Raw genomic sequence first — 23,601 nt, 5'->3', positions numbered from 1 at the left:
AGAAGGGGACAAGAGAGGATGAGATGGTTGGATGGCATCACCAACTCAATGGACATGAGTTTGAGGGGAGTTGATGATGGACATGGAGAAGGCAGTGGCACCCCACTCCAGTATTCTTGCCTGGAAAATCCCATGGACGGAGGAGCCTGGAAGGCTGCAGCCTATGGGGTTGCTGAGGGTTGGGCACGACTGAGCGACTTCACTTTCACTTCTTACTTTCCTGCATTGGAGAAGGAAATGGCAACCCACTCCAGTGTTCTTCCCTGGAGAATCCCAGGGACGGAGAGCCTGGTGGGCTGCCCTCTATGGGGTTGCACAGAGTCGGACACGACTGAAGTGACTTAGCAGTAGCAGATGATGGACAGGGAAGCTTGGTGTGCTGCAGTCCATGGGGTTGCAAAAAGTCGGACACGACTGAGTGACTGAACTGAACTGAAGCCAGGAACTGGTAACTCCTTAGAGCTGGTAGTGTATACCACATGTTTTTAGGCAGTAGGGACATAAATATGTGACAACATTCTAATTTTTTTATCTTATAGTAGATATTTCCTTTTTTAAAGCATTAATTTTTTAGCTTTATTTTTATTACAAAACTAGCACATTTGATGTAGGAAAAAAGAGCACAAATAAGAAAATCAAAATCACTTACGATCACATTAGATAAAATATCTATCATTACACCGTTTTAATAACTGACTACATATTCAGTCTGGAGTTTCACTAGAGTGAGAACTCCCCTCCCACACTCTCCTCTTCCCACCCCCCACCCCAACTCTGTTCTTTATCTTCAAATTTTTCTGAGCTATTCTTGCCCATTTGCTCTTTTATTTGAATTTGAGAATTAGGTTTTACCAAAACTCTGTTGGGATTTTTATTGGATTTGCATTCCTTTTATAGATTAATTGGAGTAGAACTGAAAATTTTACTATCTTGGTTCCTGTCTTTCATAAACACAGTATATTTCTCCATTAATTTATGTCTATTTTAATGTCTTTTTTAAAATATGGAAAGCTTCAGAAATTTGCATGTCATTTTTGCACAGGGACTGTGTTCATCTTCTCTGTACTGTTCCAACTTTAGTATACGTGTTGTCTAAGCGAGCATTCAGACAAATTTTTCTTGTAATGGTTGGATTATATTAGGAGAGAAAGGTAACATATTCTTCACTTTCTTTATGAGACCAAAAAGGAGATTAATCTGGACTAGTTATTTCTATCAAACATAAAAGCGTTTAGTTGTGTGCTAGAAATGGAGGAAATGTTTCTGACTATGTTATCTCGCACCATCTATCATCTAAATGGAAGGTTTTTTTAAAAAATTATTTATGGTTTTTTTGGACTAAAAGTGAAGAAACCTTTTATTTATTTATTTTTGTGTGTGTCAGATTTTTAAATTTTTTATTTATTTTTCCATTGGTGGAATATTGCTTTACAATTTTATGTTGGTTTCTGCCCTAAAATAACACGAATCAGTCACAAATTGTACACATATCCCTTACCTCCCTCTCCTCCCCCAGTATTTCTGTGTATATTTTATTTTTGGCTGCTCTGGGTCTTCCTTGTAGCACGTGGGCTGTAGAGCCCTTAGCTTCAGTAGTTGCGAGGGTCGCCCTGAGGCATGTGAGATCTTAGTTCCCTGAGTAGGGATCTAACCTGAAGCCCTGCATTGGAAGACAGATTCCCACCAGGGAAATCCCAAAGTGGAAATTCTTTGGTAATCTTGACAGAGAAATTCAGCCAATCAAAGGGGTTGGGACAACAGGGGAAAAGGAAAGGAAAGGAAAAGAAGATGGTCAGACATGATTTGGAAGAGGGCTGGAGAAATGGGTGGAGAACAGTGGGGCGGGCGGAAGAAAGTGGGGAGGAGAAAATGACAGCAAGTGTGGATTTTCTGAGTTCTGTTATTCTAGAAAACCAGCAGCATCCCTTGGGATCTTGTTAGAAATTCAGAATACAGGCCCCAACTCAGATTTACCCAGTCCAAATCTTCATTTTAACAAGATCCCCAGGTAATTCGTATGCACAGTCAAGTTCCAGAAGCTCTTAGTTGCCCCCAGCCAATCTGAGCCAGACCTGATCAATGTCATCAGCCTTAGCCCTATTAATAGACAAAACTGGTTTGGTTGCCTAGAGACCTGGAAATCTGGTTCCTCCTGTAGACTCTGCATCTCAGAGTGCTCCTACCACTTTGGCCAAAGCCGTGTGACTCCAGTTGGCCTCAGTTTCTCTGCTAGCGTGTCAGTTCTCTGCAGGGATTGGATCCTGGCCAGGACCCCAGTTTCCTCAGTGCGGTCCTCACGTTCCACCAGAGGCTTGCACTGCCCCTCCTCTGGGACGCAGGATGTGATTTTCTACTCCCTTCTCAACTTCTGCTGGGGACCCGCTGTGACTGGCCCGATCACCTGGAACTGTGCCTGATTTTGAATATTGTCACCTGGACTTCTCCCAGAACTGCGTTCTGCTGGCAGAGAGTTCACAGTCAGATGTCCAAGTAGCCTGGCTCAATCTGAGTTAGTCACGGCCTTTGACTGCTGCACACAAGTCTGCCTCGCTGCCTCCTGGGGACAGGCTAGCTTCTGAAGACACGCTCTGTCCCCTCTGTCCCCCTGAATCTTGGCTTCTTCCCCCTTCCCAGGGCCTGAGCTGATGCGGTCTCAGCCTGCCTTACACACAAATGTCTCCTACTAAAGAGAAGGAGGCCAGCACAGAGCAAGGGTGGCAGGACTCAGTCCCTTCTCTCTGTTAACATCTAAGATGCCGGGACTTCATGGCCCTGCTTGTGTGTGTAGGCCAACTCCAAGCACTGCCCTTGGAGCCCTTTAGGTAAAAGATATCCTGAAAGTCTTGGAAGACTACTGACTACAAATGGGCCCAGTTGTTTTGCACAGCTTGTAGTTTGGGCTCTTTTCTCCAAGGTGGAGAAAAATCTTTGTGGCCTAACTTACTTTATGAACGTGAAAGTGAAAGTCGCTCAGTTGTGTCCTACTTTTTGCCACCCCATGGACTATACAGGCCATGGAATTCTCCAGACCAGAATACTGGAGTAGGTAACCTTTCCCTTCTCCAGAGGATCTTCCCAATCCAGGGATCAAACCCAGGTCTCTTGCATTACAGGCAGATTCTTTACCAGCTGAGCCATAAGGGAAGCCCAAGAATACAGGAGTGGGTAGCCTATCCCTTCTCCAGTGGATCTTCCCAACCCAGGAACTGAACCGGGTCTCCTGCACTGCAGGTGGATTCTTTGCCAACTGAGCTATGAGGGAAGCCAACTTACTTTATAAATACAGGCTAATGCATACAGAAGCTCAATCATTTCTCTGGTTCCCATACAACCATTTCACTTTGACCTATGGTGTTATACCTCTTGCCCTGCTCAATCTGTGGTGGAACATTATACAAAGTGTATCACATCTGCTACTGTGTTTTAAGCCACGTCAGGTCGGCCATCAGCTAGAGAAGCCAATTTTTATTACTCTCCCCTAATTCATAATAAAGCACTGACTTTATCTTTAAGATTGTTACATCATTTCTATTCCTAAGAGCTATTCTTATGGTGATTAAAAAAAAAAAAAAAAGATGAGAAAGAAGAAAGAAAACAAGAAGAAAGTGTGGCAGCACCCACAGCAGCTAAGGAATGGTGTGGGTGTTGCTTCCATTATTTACATACATAACACTTTCACAAGAATCCAAATGTCTTACAAAAGAAAATACAAATTGCAGGAAAGACGCGATAACACAGCAAGACACAAAGAAAACAATTATCTAGAGGAAGATTTGAATTTGGCATCCATCGTTTGCAGCAAAAGAATGGATAAGTATCCACTGGCTGCTTGCACATAGCAAGGTAGGCATGTAGTGGCATTTGCCATGGTCCAAAAAGAAGTTCCATGGAAAATAGAAGGAAATACACGCTATGCAATGTAGTCATTCCAAGTTTCTAAAGTTGCATGGCGATCTCATTAAATCAGCAGGGGTACATAAATATATGGTTTTCCAAAGACACTCTTGGCCAAGCGAAATCAAAGGTCCAGGAAGAAGTTACTCAAGATTAGCAAGAGGGTTTGGATAGGAAATAGAACATACATAAGCATGAACCATTCACTGGATCATTCTAAAGGTCCAGATTTTCTCAGGACAGACTTTATTGATAAGTCATGAAGAAGCTGTATTTGAAGTTAGTCTAAAAAAACCCAATTTTGACAGATGGCATGAAAACTCCCCTTTAGTGGTTTTCAGTGCTATGCCTGATGTTATGTCATTATTTGAACAGGGTTCCAACCAACCGTTTAAACTTTTGGCAAAGGGGAAACCTGGTATGGGGGTGGTGGAGGGTGGGGGTGGGAAATGCTCTCAGGAAAAATGTCTAACATGTTGCAAAGCCTTAAAAAGGGAGAAGTAGACAAAACGACACCTCACTACTAGTGTAGTATGTGCAGTTACAGTCAAACCACTCAAAATTACAATGTCATTTGTCTTCTTTGTATCTCTTTTGTTTTCACAAGTCACATGGCAAAATCAACAAATACTACATCATCCCTCTGAGGATTCAGCTGGGGGAAAAGCATCGGTTAGCTCATCTCTAGAGTAGCTATGATTAGCATGCTTCGATTCTCTCATACGATCTGTACCCATGCTTATTAAGCTGCTTGCTCGCTTCCTTTGTGCTATGATTATGACTACAGCTATGCAGTGCAGTCTAGTGCAGCCCAGAGGTACCCATTTCCACAGGTTTTTCCAAACCTGATGTAAGCTCCATAGTTTGCAAAAGGTTATTTGTTGGAAAAAACATGCAAAGTCATATTTGCAACTGATGTTGAACTTTTCATAGATAATATTAGGGACTTCCCTGGTAGTTCAGTGGGTAAGACTCCATGCTTCCGTTGCAGGGGGCGTGGGTTTGATCCCTGGTGGGGCAACTAAGATCCCACATGCTGTACAACATGGCCAAAAAATAAACAAATAAAAATAAATGTATAGAAAATATTACTGTACCTGTACTGGATTGTATATTCTGTGTTACCCTTACCTCCCCCCAATCCATGATTACTCAGAACTTGTGAATATGAACTTATTTGGAAATAAGAGTCTTTATTAATGTAACCACATTAAGATGATGTCGTACTGGATTAGTGTAGGCCCTAAACCCAATGACTGGTGCCTTATAAGAAGGTCCTTCAGAGATGTAGACATGCCGGAAGACCATCATGTGAAGACAGAGGCGGAGACTGGAGTGATGCAGCTGCAAGTCAAGGACTGCCAGTAACCCTCAGAAGCTAGGAGAGAAGCTCAGTACAGGTTCTAGTCTGAGTCTTTGGTGGAGGGATGTGGCTTTGGTGACACTTTGATTTTGGACTCCTAACCTCCAGAACAGTGAGATATAAATTTCTATTGTTTATACCAGGGGTCCCCAACCTCCCGGATCTGAATGTCTGATGATCTGAGGTGGAGCTGATGTAATAATAATAGAAATAAAGTGCACGATAAGTGCAATGTGTTTGAATCATCCCCAAACCATCTCCCCCGACCCCTGTTCCATTGAATCATCCCCAAACCATCTTCCCCCCGACCCCTGATCCATAGAAAAACTGTCTTCCGTGAAACCAGTTCCTGGTACCAAAAAGTTGGGGACTGCCCAACCTTTAAAACACCTAGTCTGTGGTTATTTTGTCGTGGTAGCCCTAGGAATCTCCAGATTATGAAAGTGAGTACGTCAAATTACATAAAGACTTGATATTAACTTTCCCTTAGATGATGAAACTAGGGGAAGAAAAGGCTACTTCTCATGGTGACATGGCAAGTCTAAACCAAAGGTGGGATTAGAAACTGGTCATTCTAGGATCACAAGGCAGGTAGAACTGTAGGCGGATGAAAGTTTCAGCTAACGCACTGTGACACTGATATCACATTTAAAAGTGAGGTACAAGACCTCCATGTGCAAAATTTGCGAGAGAGGTTATCAAAATCTGATCACATGGCTTTCAACCCCTTACATAAATATAAAGTACATAAAAAATGAAAACTAGAGGTTAAAGATGGCAGTTGTTTTGTATAGAGTAGTCTGTGTGCTGGGTGTCCTCCCCCCACCAACTTTTCTAAATCTTTAGGGGCAAAGAAAATGTGCGTAGTTCCCCTGGATCGGATGTGGGTCACCCACAAAAGAATGCAAGCATGGGGTTATCTTGCATCCTTTCTAAGAGGATCATTTGGACATGTAGCCAGATGAACAAAAAGGCTGGAGATGGTAACAGATTCCTGGGGTCCCAGGAAAGAGTAAGTGATCAGCCATATTAAGATGGATCCATTTGTTCGCAGGGAAATCTTGGTGAGATAACTCTACCCTGGAGCATCTCCAAAAAATTCATACAAACCAACAGGAGAGGCAACTTTATATACCTGTGAAGATCAAAGAACTGTAACACCAGATCTTCACAAGAGGACCAGACAAGTAAGAACTTTCCTGCCCCGCCTTCTCCTCCTCCTCCCGGTATTCTAACCAGAGAAAAGTGCGCAGCCGCCTTCTACAGACTGCAAGGGGCAGGGATGTGGAAAGGAAGGGAACACAGGTTTCTCTCCTAACCCAACTGTAGCTCTTTGTAGGAGGTTGAGCTGGGGATGGGAGAAACCTGTCGATGTTTTTTTTTTTACTGTGACGTGAATCCAGACACGTTAATTACTGACCAATGGATATATTACCTGGAAGTAACTGGAAGAATAAAAATTTCCTCTAAATTTCAAACCCAAGAGCCGAGAAAGTGCTAACTCTGTGGAATAAATTTGAAGTGTTGCTTTATGATTGATTACATCCTATGAGTCATGCTAGTTCAGTGCAACAGTTACATAACCATTTCTAAATGCAATTGAATAGAGTAGTTCTTATAGAGCCTTCTATAGACTTTTCCTCTATGAAGTCACTGTGTTTCTGTCTGAATTTGGAAAATTATATGTCAAATTGTCCTCAGAGAATTTTGTCCTTTTATTAGCACTTGTCAATGCTCAGTCAGTCGCTCTGTCGTGTCCAGCTCTTTGTGACCCCATGGACTGTAGTCCACCAGGCTCCTCTGTCCATGGGATTATTCTTGCAAGAATGCTGGAATGGGTTGCCATTTCCTCCTCCAGGGGATCTTCCTGACCCAGGGACTGAACCCGAACCTCCTGTGGCTTCTGCACTGGCAGGAGATTCTTTACCACTGAGTCACCTGGGAATGAAATGTCTAAACCAAGAAGCATGATACGCTTGGTACATATTAGATTCTCAACAAATGTTGCGTTAATAAAGAAATGAATGGGCAGTGAAGAGAAACCCTGCTTGCCTGGGTTCTTTATAAACCCAGGTTATCCCCAGATTCCTTTATGGCAAAGTAAGAAATATTTCAAGTTGATGATTTCTAAGAAACTCCAGCCAGACATTTATGGTCTCATAGAGTATATGTTCCCGAGAAGGCAATGGCACCCCACTCCAGTACTCTTGCCTGGAAAACCCCATGGACTGAGGAGCCTGGTGGGCTGCAGTCCATGGGGTCGCTAAGAGTTGGACACGACTGAGCGACTTCACTTTCACTTTTCAGTTTCATGCATTGGAGAAGGAAATGGCAACCCACTCCAGTGTTCTTGCCTGGAGAATCCCAGGGACGGGGAGCCTGGTGGGCTGCCGTCTCTGGGGTCGCACAGAGTCAGACACAACTGAAGCGATTAAGCAGCAGCAGCAGCAGCAGAGTATATGTTCTTCATTCACAGTGGGATTAAACTAGAAACTGATAATTGAGAGATAATAGAAAAATCTCCCAACATTTGCAAACTAAATACCATGGTTCTAAATAATTCAAGGGCCAATGAGAAAAATTTCAAGAGAAATCAATACATCAAACTGAATAAAAATTAAAATAGCAAAATTGTAGGATGCCATTAAAAGTAGTGCTGAGAGGGACATTTATAGCTCCAAAGGCATACATTAGGAAAGGGACAAAGTCCCAAATCAATAATCTAAGATCTCACCACAAGAATGTAGAAAAAGAGAAGCAAAATAAACCCAAAGCAAGCAAGAGAAAGGAAACAATGAGGTTAAGAGCAGAAATCAATGAAAACAGGAAAAACAATAGAGAAAATCAATGATACAAACCTTGGCTCTTCAAAAAGATCAAAACTGACAAACTTCTATCAAGACTGACAAAGGGAAAATGGAAAGAAGACACAAATGACTAATATCTGGAATGAATAAAAGGTATCACTACAGATGTCAAAAAGAAAAGGGGACACCATGAAAAAAAAAAAAAGTAACATATAGATTTGACAACAGAGATGAAATTAACCAATTGTTCAAAAACACAAGCCACAACAACTTCCCAAAAATGAAATAGAAAATTTCAATAATCCTAACATCATTAAGGAAATTGAATTGGCAATTTTTAAAAATTCCCCCCCAAAGAGATCTCCTACCCCAGAGGGTTTTACAGGAGAAATTCTACCAAACATTTAAGGAAGACTTAATACCAATTCTATATAATCTCTTATAGAAAAAAGAAAAATCACTTCCAGTTCATTTTATAGAGCTAATATCCTCACACACAGGCAAAGATGGTGCAAAATAAGAAAACTGCAGACCAATATTTCTTGTGAATAATGATGCAAAAAATTTTAACAATATATTAGCAAATAGAATTCAGCAATATTGCCAAAGAATTATACATCATAGCTAAGTAGGGTTTAATCCAGGAATGCAAGTCTGGTTCAGTATTTGGGAGTTAATCAACATAACCCACAATATTAGTAGGCCAGGACACCTGGATACATCCACACACTTGCCTAATGGATATTTTACAATGATACAAAAGTGATTCAATGGAGGAAAGGTGAAGAAGGAGAAGGAGGAGGAATAAACGGAAGAAGAGAGGAGGAGGAGAAGGGAGGAGAGAAAACTTGAGACTCCAGAGTTAACAAAATGGAATGTTTCTGCGTGCCAGGAGCAGAAGAGTTCACGACTTCTGCAAGACTTTGGAAAGGATGAGTAACCACGTGAAGAGATACTTTTCTCATTCCAACAACTGGATTGGATTCACTGGTAGTTTGGTGAAGCTGTCCTAAGAAGCCATTATCTTTTCCCTTTTTTCTTCTCTAGGCTGCTCCCACACCTAGAGAACACAACGTGGTTTCATTGTTTTATTTACTTTTTTGTTTTCTTAGTTTGTTTGTCTGCTTTCCCAACTGACTTTATTTCTTAAGTCAACTGGGAAAATCAGGGGTGGAAAGTCAATCTGGGGCATCCAAATGTGGAATGGATCCTGGGTCAGTATCCACCACGGAGGCCGCCTCTTCTATCATCTTCCTGCCCCTTGATAGTGGGTTCTTGATTTCTTGGGGTAGCCTCACCTGCTGCTCCTGAGCCCTTTTAGGAGGGGAGATGGGTCCTGGGGAGTGGAGGGTGTTACGAAGGCGGGTACCCATCAGTTTGTGTAAACCTGAGTTCTGATCACAGACATGATTCCCTCTGTATCTTGGGTCCTGAGTATTAATGGTGGCATCACCCACCTAACCATCCTCAAATACAGAGAAGAACCATGTGCAGGCATTATCAGACCCAGGGCACATCCAGATGTTCCATGCTTCTTTAGATCCTTAGATGTAATCACTTCACGAAGCGCTATACAGTTGAGATTTCAACTCTGCAGGAACCTCCAGGACTTTTACAGTAAATAGTGCTAGAACAGGTGGACATTTATAGACAAAAATTGAACTTTGACCTTATACAATAATTAATTCAAATAAAAGTACAATATAAACAAAATAAAACCGAAATCTATGTACTTTCAGGAAAGAAAGAAAAAAAAAACCTGGAGAATATCTTTGGAATCTAGGGCTAGACAAAAAAGTCTTAGACTTCATGCCAAAGTATGATTCATAAAAGGAAAAACTGATAAATTAGGCTCCACCAAAATTTTAAAATCTGCTTTTTAAAATTTATTTTAATTGGAGGATAATTGCTTTTCAGTGTTGTGTTGATTTCTGCTGTACAGTGAATCATCCGTAAGTATACAGATATCCCCTCCCTCTTGAACCTCCCTCCCACTCCCCACCCCCCACCCCTCTATGTTGTCACAGAGTTAGCTCCCTGTGTTATATAGCAACTTCCCACTAGCTATCCATTTTACATATGGTAATGTATATGTTTCAATGCTACTCTGTGAAAGACCCTGTTAGGAGGATGAAAAGATATGACACAGACTGTGAGAAAATATTTGCAAACCACATATCCAGCAAAGGACTAGTATCTAGAATATATAAAGAACTTGGAAAATTCAACAGTAAAAATACCAAACAATCCAGTGAGAAAATGAGCAAAAGAGACATTTCACTAAAGAGGTCCTACAGATGACAAATAAGCACATGAAAAATACGTTCAACATCACTGCATGCGTGCTTAGTAGCTAAGTCATGTCCAACTCTTTGTGACCCCATGGACTGTAGCCTGCCAGGACTATCTGTCCATGGGATTTTTCAGGCAAGAATAGCGGTGTGGATTGCCATTTCCCTGAGGCGATCTTCCTGACCCATGGATTGAACCTCCGTCTCCTGCATTGGCAGGTGGGTTCTTTGCCACTGACCCACCAGAGAAGCCCTCAACATCATTACTAATCAGGGAAATGCAAATTCAGACCACGAGATATCTCGACATATCTATGAGAATGACTAAAATAAAAAGTAGTGATACCACCAAATGGTAAAGATGCAGGGAAATTGGATTCTTCCTATATTTGGTAATCCCAAATAGAACAGACACTCGAAAAGTTTACAGTTGCTTTAAAAAAAAAATATGCTGGGGATTGTCCTGGTAGTCCAGTGGTTAAAACTCCATGCTATTCGTTTGATCCTTGGTCAAGAAACTTGGATTCCCACATGTTTTGGGGTGTGGACAAAAAAATGGGCAATTACCATACAACCACATATTACACACTACAGTATTCATCCCGGAGAAATGAAAACTTACGTTCACACAAAAACCTGTCCATGAATGGTCATAACAACTTTATTTGCAATAGCCAGAAACTGGAAACAACTTGACTGTCCCTGAATGGGTGAATGGTTAAACAAACCACAGCACATCCATACCATGGAATACTACTCAGTGATAATCAGAACAAAGTAGTGATACAAGCAACGAGCTGGATGAATGTCAGTATCTTTTATTAAACTCCTGAGAAGTATGTTGAAATGTCCTTCTATTTAGAGGTCATGCTTTTACTCTTGACATTTGGATGCACTATTTTAATATATTCATTTATAATCATTATAGTGTGTTCTTCACATAAGAAAAATACTAAAAAGAAAAACTGAAATAATAAATAGCTTATATTTATGTAGCATGAATTATGCCCAGAGCACTATTCTAAGCGCTTCTTGGGCTTCCCAGGGAGCTCAATGGTAAAGAACCCCTCTGCCAATGCAGGAGACATGGGTTCAATCCCTGGGTTGGGAAGATTCCCTGGAGAAGGAAATGGCAACCCACTGCAGTATTCTTGCCTGGGAAATGCCATGAACAGAGGAGCCTGGCGGGCAGGCTACAGTGCATAATGTAGCAAAAACAGCTGGACACGACTTAGTGACTAAGCAACCACCAAGCACTTTTTAGATACTGGCTTCTACATAACCATAGGAAGCAGCCCTGTCATTATCCCCCATTTCACAGATACCATAACTGAGGCATAAAGAAACTTGCCAAGGTTATCTAGAAAGTATATGCCAGAGATGAGATTTCTAACCTAGCAATCTGGCTCCATATTCTGGGCTCTAAACCAATCAAAAACACTGCTATGACATTCATGGAGATGTTGCTATTTGAAAAGTCTAGATTGCTCCTATTGGCCAGTGTGGTGGGGTGAGTGGCTTATAAGGTCACTTACAAGGAAATAAAAAAGCTACTTTTACTATTCACATCTTTTGCCACCCGACAACCTACCTAACAACACCTCCTGTAATAAATGCCTGGTTTTCCAACTTTATACCTTCATCCGTAAGTCTTCACCATCGTGTGGAAAAGCATGGAGCTGGCAAAGTTCTGCACCAGTAAGTTCATGCACTTGAGCGGGGCTGAGCTTCAGTTTTCTTACTGGTAAAATGAGAGATGGTTGTTTGAAAAATCTCTAAGAATTTTTCTAGGTCTTCTAACCCCATGACCCTATGAAATATCCTCATCTTGCAACGCTGCCTTGAAAAGTTATCATGGTTGCATGCTAAAAATAAAATTATACCAACCAGAGTTTATCTTAGAGGGAGGAAAACAGTCTTTAAGAAAATAAAACACCAATGGGTCACTTGTTAGGAAAAGTAGGCCATAGTTCCTAGTGTAAAGGAAGAGTGTAACCTACAATTTAGGTTGAAATTCTGTGTTTAAGAAAATGAATGGAGGGGCTTCCCTGCTGGTCCAGGGGGTTAAGAATCTACCTTCCAATGCAGGGGTCATGGGTTCAATACCTGGTCAGGGACCTAAGATCCCACATGCCGAGGGGCAACTAAGCCTGTATCCTGAAACTAGAGAAAGCCTGTGCGTGCCATCAAAGACCCAGTGCTGCTAAAGTAAAAATAAATTACTTACTCTTTTATAAAAGAAAATGAATGGAATTTGGGGGGTTTTGACCAAAAGAGAGGCAGCAAAAGGGAAAATGAATGAGCAACAGGGTGGGGCTCCCAAAGGATTTTTAAACACAGAGATGACAAATGTTCAGTGTTAAGATCATTGTGTGAGTGCTTGCTAAGTCACTTCAGTCCTGTCTGACTCTTTGCAACCCCATGGACTGTAGCCCGCCAGGCTCCTCTGCCCACGGGATTTTCCAGGCAAGAATACAGGAGTGGGCTGCCATGCCCCATTGAGATCATTATTGGGCTACAACCCATCTCTCCAACCCCTTCAATAATAATGGCATCTCAGAAAGGCTTGTGTAAGTGGTTTTTTGTGGAAATCAAGAAAAGAGATGGGGTTTCAGCAGAGGGAATGAATGAGTGGTGACACCCTGCAGAGCAGACAACGGGCACATGCAGGGGGTGGGGAAGTGTGGGGGGTGGGCAGGGCTGGATTTTCCAGGAGGCCTGGAGTGGGTATTCAGGCCTGTCCAACCTAGAGCTTAATGGCAGGGAGGGCCCAGCTGGCACCTGACTTCCACAGCTTTTTCCCCCTTTACCAGTCTCCCTCCAAAACCTTTGCTGAGCCTTTTCAAATGGTGATCCACCCACTCCTCCAGATTTTTAGCACCTTTGGTAAGACTCTTCCCTTACTTTGTCCTGATTTATAGTTATCAGTATATCTGCCCTACATAGTCTGCTGGATAACATGCTCTTTAAGGATGCTGGCCTCATAGCGCCAAACATAGTAAGTGCTCAATAGTAATTTATTGAATGGAATTTGCTTCTTAGCCTTCCTCCTCTATTCTCCTGGGGGCTTTTAGTTGGAATGAGTCACACTGTTCAGACACAGCAAATAGTAATAATGACAATGAATGTGAACATAAAAGGTGTTTCTTATTTAAAAAAAAAAATTTCTGGAGTGCCTGCAAGGAGGAAAGCAAGTACCTCTGATGGGGGTGGGGAGTAAGCCTTACATATTGAACCACTAGCTCTTCAACCATATTTTCAATGGACAAAGATCCACATGGAATATAAACTCATCCCCCGTATAAAATCACAGATGTTTCAGAGAAAAACCACAGGAACAAACTTGAACTTCATGACTTCTATTATTTTGTGATAAAAGGTTTAAAACACAATGTGAGCTTTTTTAAAATGCTAAGTTCCCTGTGAGGAGTGTGGTGTTAATTTCATCCTGATTCAGGGTGCCAGCAGAACTCAGCACAGAATCGAAAAGAGAAAAATTACTTTCCTGCAGCTCTGGTACCTACCTAGTGACCAAGCTTTTGCTGATTTTTTTACTTTCTCCCAGATGAAATGAGGGCTTCCCAGGTGGCTCAGTGATGAAGAATCTGCCTGCCAAACAGGAGATGGGGGTTCAATCCCTGGGTGGGGAAGATCCCCTGGAGAAGGAAATGGCAACCCACTCCAGTGTTCTTGCCTGGAGAATCCCATGGACAGAGGAACCTGGCAGGCTACAGTCCAGGGGGTTGCAGAGTCGGACACGACAGCAGCTAAACGGTAGCAGCAGCAGATGAAATGAGTATCCTTCCCACAATGATGCCCTTTAGACATTCGTAACACATACACTGGTTCTCCCCACGAAACTAAAGAGAATTTCTCTACTAAACCATAGCTCTGTTAGCAGCAAAGGTGAAGTCCCTACTAAGCATGAATTAGTATTTGTGCCCCATGACCTGCTTCTCTTTGTGAATGAAACCTTGCAGAACTGTGGTTTTCCTATTTCTATGCACTGGGTATAGATTCCTACCTGCCCTTATCATATTCCCGGGAGCTTGATATCAGGAGATATTGTTCTTGTATATTTCAGGGAAATTTTGACAACACTCACATCGTGTGCTTACTAATGAGCTTCCTGGGATAGATGATAAACCAAAATCTAATCACAGTCATTTCTTCAAACATGCCACCAGTCTGTTTGCCTAGTTTATTGGAAGGCTTCACATAATTCACCCCCGCCCCCTGCCCAGGTATTAGGTTAGAGCCAGTTTCTTCCTGATCATAGTGCTTCATTCGAACTGAAGCCTTCCGCTGGAGCTGATATGTTCCTGTTCTTGCCCAGTCACTGTGGTATTCAATGACAATGTTTTCTCCTTTCATCTCTCTCTTATAGTATTTCCTTTTGGCTGTTGGTTAGTCGCTAAGTTGTGTCTGACTCTTTTGTGACCCCATGTAGCCCGCCAAGCTCCTTTGTCCATGGGATTTCCCAGGCAAGAATACGTGAGTGGACTGCCATTTCCTTCTCCAAGGGATCTTCCTGACCCAGAGTGAACCTGCATCTCCTGCATTGGCAGATGGATTCTTTACCCTTGAGCCACCAGGGACCACTTGATGTAATGTGGCTATTTAAACAGGTAATGTGTAGAACAGATAGGAGGCAGGTAGTCACTGAGCAGGCCAGATGAGCTGGACCCCAGAGGGGACTGGGCCCCAGGGGACAGCAGACCACTGAAACCCTCTGGCCCCATCATCTTTCCTCAGCATTTTGAAAAACTTCAGGACAGAAGGAAAACAGCAACTGAGGAATTTTCAGCAACAGGTGGTCTCTTCAACAGGTACTTAGGATGCATACACCATATGAGATGCTTGAGCATCCTGTGGTTTTCCTGGGGTCCAAGGCTTCACTTCTTCTTTACTGTTTTTCTCTTCCTCTTTGTATTCATGATTACTGTGGCTAATCTAGTGAAAGCCAAAATAGCTGTTCTAAATAGAAACATTTACAAACCTTCATGGGGGAAAGAAGGAGGAAGATGTGGCATTCCAATGAACAGCTTTCTCTTTGGGTTTGCTTCTACAAATTCCCCTAGGGCTGCCAGACTCTTGGGAGTGACACGTCGCACAGCATCACATGCGTCCAGGTGTTTCATAAGTCAATGAATACTAGCTAACAATGAGCAACAACATCACAGTGCCTGCCACATTTTACTTGGACTGTAAAATTAAAACAGAAGCCACTTTAAATTACTTTGGGAAAAAGGAAACTATCTACTCAACCGCATTAGCCTTCTCCATTCCATTTGGTTAAGCTGTCTACAGAGCACCATCTCCATCATTATGACTGCTTTTCAGGTTGCTGCTGCTGCTGCTAAGTCACTTCAGTCGTGTCCGACTCTGTGCGGCCCCATAGAGGGCAGCCCACCAGGCTCCCCGTCCCTGGGATTCTCCAGGCAAGAACACTGGAGTGGGTTGCCATTCCCTTCTCCAATGCGTGAAAGGGAAAAGTGAAAGTGAAGTTGCTTAGTCGTACCTGACTCTTAGCGACCCCATGCACTACAGCCTACCAGGCTCCTCTGTCCATGGGATTTTCCAGGCAAGAGCACTGGAGTGGGGTGCCAATGCCTTCTCCAGGTTAGGTCCTCCTAATTCTGTCTTCCACTGTTGATTCTTTTCTCTTCCTCAGCACTGGGCTCTGCTCCTGAAACCAAAAGGCTATTTTCAGCCTGGTGTTTGATCCCCTCCATCGCCTGTTGTCTCATAGAGGAGTCTGGGTCTTTTCTGCCCAGTGGTCATCAAGTCTTGGGCACAACAACCTTTATTCAGCTTTTAAAACTAATACGCACTGCAGGCTGAGGCTTGTGGGAGTGACCCTGCTGATATAAAATTGTCAGTTCCCCTGTGGCCTCTATTCTTACATCTGTCAGACAGAAGTCCTCAAGGAGTCAGACTGAAGAAAAAGATGATGGTTTGCCAGAGATGATGTAAAGATCTGGACTGTCCCATATCGTGAGCACAGCCAGCAACTGTTGTGTGTCAAATGCAGATTCCAATTTCTATCACTTTCCTTTTTCTGCTCATTTCTCCCATCCAGTGTGTCCACTGAGCAACCGGGAAAAGGGCAGTACCAACAATGTGGATCCCCTGGTAGCTCAGCTGGTAAAGAATCCACCTGCAATGCAGGAGACCACGGTTCAATTCCTGGGTCAGAAAGATCTGCTGGAGAAGGGGTAGGCTACCCACTCCAGTATTCCTGGGCTTCCCTGGTGGCTCAGCTGGTAAAGAATCTGCCTGCAACGTGGGAGACCTGGGTTTGGTTCCCTGGAGAAGGGAACAGTTACCCACTCTAGTATCCTGGCCAGGAGAATTCCACGGACTGTTAGCCCATGGGGTCACAAAGAGTCAGACACGGCTGAGTGATTGTCACTTTCAACAACTACACTTCAGGATACTTAAAATTTTTGCTTGTGTTTCCCTACTTTAAAACCCCTATACTTCCATTTTGCCAACATTTACCAAGTGGTACCAAATGTGAATTTATGTGAAGAATCATGTGTGCATTTGGGAGTGATAACTCCGTGTTCACCATTTTTCCATAGGATTGCAAAGAGTTGGACACGACTGAGCAACTGAGCAGGCACACAGGCCTTCCTTTTAGGAAAACGTATCTAGTTCTTGATGTATTCCATAGACCAAGCTCTGAAAAAGACTGGAATGTTGGGGTGAAACTGAAAGTGGTGGATTTCAAATACAGGCGTCTTTGGCAATTGAGAGGACTTCAGGGTAGAAAACTCATGAAAGCAAAATATCTTGACAGCTTAAAAAAATAAATAAGGGGAGAAGCACTCTGAGCACTAAGTCACAGAACTGTCACAGGCATTTAATTTTAAATGGTGTTTTCAGATAAATACCAAATATTTCATTTTAGGTTCAAATATAAGAGTTAAAGTAAAATTTCTCTCTTCCTTCATATTTGATAGCAACCCAAGTTGATTCAACAAAGAGAAAACATTGTGGTTTTCCGGTGGGAAAAGTTGATAAACCAGCTCCCATTCTCTTCATATGTCTATCAACAAAAACTTCATCTTAAGAGTCTTATCAGATGGTAAACATTTCAGTTCAGTTGTTCAGTTGTGTGCAACTCCTTGCGACCCCATGGACTGCAGCACGCCAGGCTTCCCTGTCCATCACCAGCTCCTGGAGTTTACTCAAACTCATGTCCATTGAGTTGGTGATGCCATCCAACCATCTCATCCTCTGCTGTCCCCTTCTCCTGCCCTCAATCTTTCCCAGCATCAGGGTCTTTTCCAATGAGTCAGTTCTTCATATCAGGTGGCCAAAGTATTGGAGTTTCAGCTTCAGCATCAGTCCTTCCAATGGATATTCAGGACTGATTTCCTGTAGGGTGGACTGGTTTGATCTCCTTGCAGACCAAGAGACTCTCAAGAGTCTTCTCCAACATCACAGTTCAAAAGCATCAATTCTTCAGTGCTCAGTTTCCTTTATGGTCCAACTCTCACATCCATACATGACCACTGGAAAAACCATAACTTTGACTAGATGGACCTTTGTTGGCAAAGTAATGTCTCTGCTTTTTAATATGCTGTCTAGGTTGGTCATAACTTTTCTTCCAAGGAGCAAGTGTCTTTTAATTTCTTGGCTGTAGTCACCATCTGCAGTGATTTTGGAGCCCCCCAAATAAAGTATGTCACTGTTTCCATTGTTTCCCACCTATTTGAAAGCTAGTTATTCTGAATTCAGGGCAATGCTTTGAAATTTTTTTTTTAAAAATTCATTTTTAAAGTGATTTACAAGTGCAGATAATTTCCCTAGATCCAAAGCTGGCCTAACTTTTTAAGCAGGCAGTTCTGAAAGTAAAGAAAAAAAGGGATTATCTGGAGTCATCACTTAAAGTACAGCAATCTTGTGACTGCCAACATTTCTGCCCCCTGGTTTTTCCCTTTCCCACACCCCACAGACATCCATATTGGCTTTAAAAGTCAGATACTCAGAGAAAAATGAACCTGGCTGGAAGGGAAGCTTTGCCAGTGCTCCACGTAGGGGCTAGGATGGAGGCCTCAGGAGGTCCCTGCTCTGTGATTCAGCTCTGAGTCCTCGCGTTCCTCCCGGCTTTGCCCTGGAAAGAGCAGTGCCTGGCTGAATTTGGAGTTCCTGTTTGTTACAACTTCAGCAGTCTGCAGCAGGGAGACAGGCAGAGTCCTGCTCTGATTGGCTGCCTTTCTCTGATGTAACAGCTGGCCCAGCCAATCAATAGCCGGTACTCCGAGAGCTGAAAGATGAATTGTAACAGGCAAGGCCCTGGGAATAAAAAAAAAAAAAGCAACTACCCCCCACCCGCCAAACAAAACCATACACACGGCTTCTGGAGGGTCCCCCCGAGAGGAAGCCTGCTCTCTTCTGCTGCAAGCCCTCTGGGCAGGCCTGTTTGCCTCTCAATCCCTTGGCACTCAGCCGAGTTCACACCATTTTCAAAGTAGGTCATTCAGGTAGTCTCAGCAGAGGAGGGCTACGCTGTCAGCCTCAGTCCACGGAGCCTGCGTGGAGGCCCAGGCCTCGCAGCGGAAGGCTGGAACCTAATGCCCGGCTGCCCCGCGGGACGCGGTTGCAGCGAGGTGCACGCTCGCCCGCCAGCCTGGCTTGCTTTTAGTCAAATCCAGTTTCTTGGCCGTTTACAATTGGTCCGGGACTAACCATTCTTCTGGACAAAGCTTCAGCCGGGCTTAAATGTTTTCACCTGAATGAAAATTCACTACAAGAAGGATGATGTCATCTTGATTCAGTTCTTTGTTCTTTGTGCTGAGAAAATTCATCGTTATTTCTGAGGCTAGTGAGTTATTTCTAATAAGGCGGGCTGATACCCTCAAGGAGAATGCAAGGAAACACAGAGAGGCGTGAAGCATTTTCCTGAATAACATATTCAGGATATGCATATAAAATGCATTTCTCATTAAAAATGTAAAACTCATACATGTTCATAAACACATAGAACATATACATTATTATGCAGGCACACGCTGATAACAAGGTAAACTTCCACTTTCTTGGTCAATGACATGCATAGATACATGTCAAATAATGTTTGAAAGGTAAATATTGTCTTTAAACATGACCTACCTGCAGGTATTATTTCGAAGTTATCTTGCTCTGCTGTTTCTTCAGTCTGCAGTACCCTCCTCTGCTCTTAAACCCTCCTCTTAAATTCTTCCTCTTTAGGAAACCTCTGACTTCTGATTCTCAGTGATTACTTCTCCCCATTCAGAAAGCCTGCAGCAATAAAAGCGGCTGGGAGCACACACCTAGGTATGACGTGGCTGTTCTTTATTACACAACTGGAAAGCCAGGGCCAGTGTCTGGTATTTCAATTGTTTTTGTTTAGTTGCTAAGTCCTGTCCAACTCTTTTTGCAACCCGCTGGACTATAGCCCACCAGGCTCCTCTGTCCATGGGATTCCCCAGGCAAGAATACTGGAGTGGGCTGCCATTTCCTTCTCCAAGGTATCTTTCTGACCCAGGGATCAAACCCTCATCTCCTGAATTAGCAGGCAGAGTCTTTACCACTGAGCCACCAGGGAAGCCCACATTTCAATTGTACATCATCAGGACAATGGGAAAAATGAAAGGGAGGAGGAAAAAGGAAAACTAACCCTGGCATGCTGCAGTCCATGGGGTCCCAAAGAGTCGGACACGACTGAGCAATGGAACTGAACTGAACATTTATTGGGTGCCTGATAGGTACCAGCCACTCCACCAAGATTTTGATCAACTTTTTTTTTTTTCATTTAAAACTCGTAACTGCCCTAGAGTGGAAGATTTGCTTTTCATCATTTTAAAGATAGGAAGCAGAGGCTTAGAAGAGTTACATAATATATGGGATCAAACAGCCAATAAGCCGAGGATTGAACCAAGATTCAAACACAGCTGTTGGACTCCTTGCCCTTTTTGCTACTCCCCAGTTCTTAATCTTGGCTGCTCAGCTTTTAGAAATTTCAGATGCCTAGGCCCCACTCCTGAAGATCTGGACTCAGATTTCTTAGCCCAAGAGATCAGGGAGTGTTTATTTTCTTAAGTGCTATGTTGCCAGCAAGGCCTGGCACATAGGAGCAGCCAGTCCTTATTCGTGAAATGAATAAGTGAATTCAATCCATCTCGAGGGGTGGTTCTCAGGCCTGGCTCTATGTTCAAATCACCTGGAGGACTGATTAGGCCCTACTCCCAGAGGCTCTGATGCAATTGGTCTGGGGTGGGGCAGCTTGGCAGGCATCCTAGCTTTTCAAAAACTCCCCAGGCGATTCACATGAGCAGCCCGGGCTGAAAACCATCAGTCTGGAGTGAGGTCCTGGCTTCTGCAGAGTTTTAAAAGCTCCACAGGTGATTTTGATTGGAAGCCAGGGCTGAGAACTACCACCTACATATCCTGCTGCCTCTCTCTGGGTTTTAAAAATGGGAAGGCATTACTTTCTAAAAATAATTCTGTCAACAAGTGGGGGAGTGCTTACCCATGCACTGCAGCGTACCCCTATGGGGGACATTCTACAAGAAACAGTGGGCCTGCTGTTGCCTGATTTCTAATCTGTAACTGGTTCGGTGCTAACATGTTCTTTGATTTTTGTCTGTCATGGACTAGTTGGGGAATGATTTATGAGACTGACAGATCAAGAGTCCTGTTTTGCAGCTAGGAGGGAGAGAATGAACATCCTGTCTACTGAGCTAACCTTCATAAGCTTCAATAATCAATTTGTGTGATGTTCATGCCCTAATGTGCATTTCTCACTCAGGAGCATATGTAGGGGTTGGGGGAGAGTGGGGAAGAAACAGTATTCAAATGTACAGCTCTCTGAAAATTGAGAGATGGGCAAGAGAAGAAAAAAAAAGACCATGCCTTCATGGAAACCCCAGATATGTTTCATAATGCCTCTAATGATCTGGAAATCAAAGAAAATTACATGCCATGAGTTTACACGTTGTTAGCTTTAAACATTTCGTAGAGTGCATTATCTGGAATGCATCAGAAAACAATTTAATACTGGGGAGAGATCTTATTCCTCTGTGTAATAAGCCCAGCAAAACCTGATGCATTAAACATTTCTGTATAAGTCATCTTGCCATTATATAATATTATTATGAATACATAACCAACAGCCCCTGTTAAGAGTCAAGGATTGGGAACATTTTAAAGAGCAAGTTATTTTACAGTTGGGGGAAGCAGCTTTTTATATATTAATTTGTATGCAATTAATAATAGGTGACATTATTGAGCCCTTAACTCTGTGCCTGGCAGTCTTTGACATGCTTCTCATGTATTCTCACTTAAACCTCACAACAGAGAGATGACGTAGGTAGTATTATAATCTCTTTTTGCAGATAAGAAAACTGAGGCCCAGAGGGTCTAAGTAACTTATCCAAGGATCCACAGCTAGTAAGTAGTAGTAATTAAACCAGGATTCAAATTCAGGCAGTCTGATTTCCTAGCAGATGGTTTAACCAGTAATGGACTTCCCTGGTGGCTCAGACGGTAAAGAGTCTGTCTACAATGAGGGAGACCTGGGTTCGATCCCTGGGTGGGGAAGATTCCCTGGAGAAGGAAACGGCAACCCACTCCAGTACTCTTGCTTAGAAAATCCCATGGACAGAGGAGCTTGGTGCAGGCTACTGTCCATGGGATCGCAAAGAGTCGGGTACGACTGAGCGACTTCACTTTCACTAACCAGTAATACATAAGAAATAATGTTTTCCTTATGCTGATTTTATGTTCTTTTAAGCAAGTGCATCTTTTCCATTTTATGTGACCCTGACACGTGGTAATCAAGAATCAAATCAAGAATCAAAAAAGAGAAAACAGATTTCTGGAAGGAAAGCAACCATTGCTTCATCCCCAGTTTCATTCCACAGCCCCTCCATTACTTTCCACTGCTAAACACAATTTCTAAAACACCTTTCTTGAAGAACTGAAGTGCAGTTCAACAAAAGCACCGATTGTATGTAAGGATACTGGGCAGGATTGGAAAATGAGCAAAAGGCAGCCCTTGCCTGTAAGAATCTCTTAGAAATAAAGACAGATCTTGGCATCCTCCTGTCTCTTTTCTCTGTTCCTCTGAGTTCCAAACCCCAATCCAGCCTGAAGGACCTGGCACGATTTTGTCCCTCCCTCCCCTTTGTGGGATTGAGCTTCAACCCTACTGGGCTTCTCTTGGCAGTGTTAATGCACCACAGTCTTTCCGAGGTCAAGGTCACTGTGGGGCGTGGTTCCCATCATGTCAGGCGCCCCTCCCTGCCCACTCTTGCAACTGAAATCTCCTCTGCATCCCCCAGATTTCAGCTGTAACATCACTTGCTCAGGAAAGCCTTCCCTGACCAGTGGGAATCAGGTCCCAGCCCCCTACTGAAATCTTTTTCATTCAATCTTCTCTTCATTCATGGAACTTAACGGCTATCTGTGATATTTATTTGTGGAGTCATCCGTTGAGTGTTTCTGTCTCCCACCTGCTTGTAAAGTCCCAAGAGGAGGGAAGGGAGTGTGTATTACTCAATTTCCTGCATTCAGCACCCTACATTCTACCACATGGTGGAAGCCAATTTTTGTTTTAGGGACTTCCCTGGCAGTCTGGGGGTTAAGACTTCTCCTCCCAATGCAGGGGGTGTGCCTGAGATCCCACAGGCCTCTGGGCCAAAAACCAAAACATAAAACCAAGGCAATATTGTAACAAATTCAATAAAGGCTTTAAAAAATGGTCCACATTTTGGGGGGAAAAAACACCAAATATTTGTTTAAAGACATGTTCTTCCATTTAAAGGACTTCCCTGGTAGCTCAGCTGGTAAAGAATCCACCTGCAGTACAGGAGACTTCAGTTCAATCCTTGGGTTGGGAAGGTCCCCTGGAGAAGGGAATGGCTACCCACTCCAGTATTCTGGCCTGGAGAATTCCACAGAGTCACAAAGAGTCAGACACAACTGAGCACCTTTCTTGCATTTAAATGTCATCTGTCCCTTTGGTCCTAGGGGTAGTGATGGCTTGGAGGTCGCTGGTCCCAGGGTTAGTCAGTCGCTTGTTCTTCCCACATGCTTTGCTCACATGTCCTCAGATTCCCCTGATGTTAGGGTATCGCTTGTTTCCTACCAGGACTCTGATACAGGTGAGAATTAGACAGGCAACAAATAAGATAAAATGAGTGGTTCAGATAAAAATAAATTAGTGGTTTTAGAAGCATAGACAGAATCGAATGCTCTTAACCATTTTAAT

At 43.1% G+C, this 23,601-nt stretch overlaps 1 non-coding gene across 1 annotated transcript; it reads right to left on the bottom strand.

The window, feature by feature from the left end:
• Positions 1–997: 997 nt before the first annotated feature.
• On the bottom strand, positions 998–1,104 carry LOC133237072 (U6 spliceosomal RNA). Its single transcript, XR_009733108.1, has one exon. It is a non-coding gene; the product is annotated as a U6 spliceosomal RNA (small nuclear RNA).
• Between the last annotated feature and the right edge of the window lie 22,497 nt (positions 1,105–23,601).

Source organism: Bos javanicus, chromosome 23 (assembly GCF_032452875.1).
Source record: "Bos javanicus breed banteng chromosome 23, ARS-OSU_banteng_1.0, whole genome shotgun sequence".
Taxonomy (NCBI): Eukaryota; Metazoa; Chordata; class Mammalia; order Artiodactyla; family Bovidae; genus Bos; species Bos javanicus.
The sequence above is the reverse complement of the archived record's forward strand: the minus strand, read 5'-3'. Positions and strand labels throughout refer to the sequence as shown.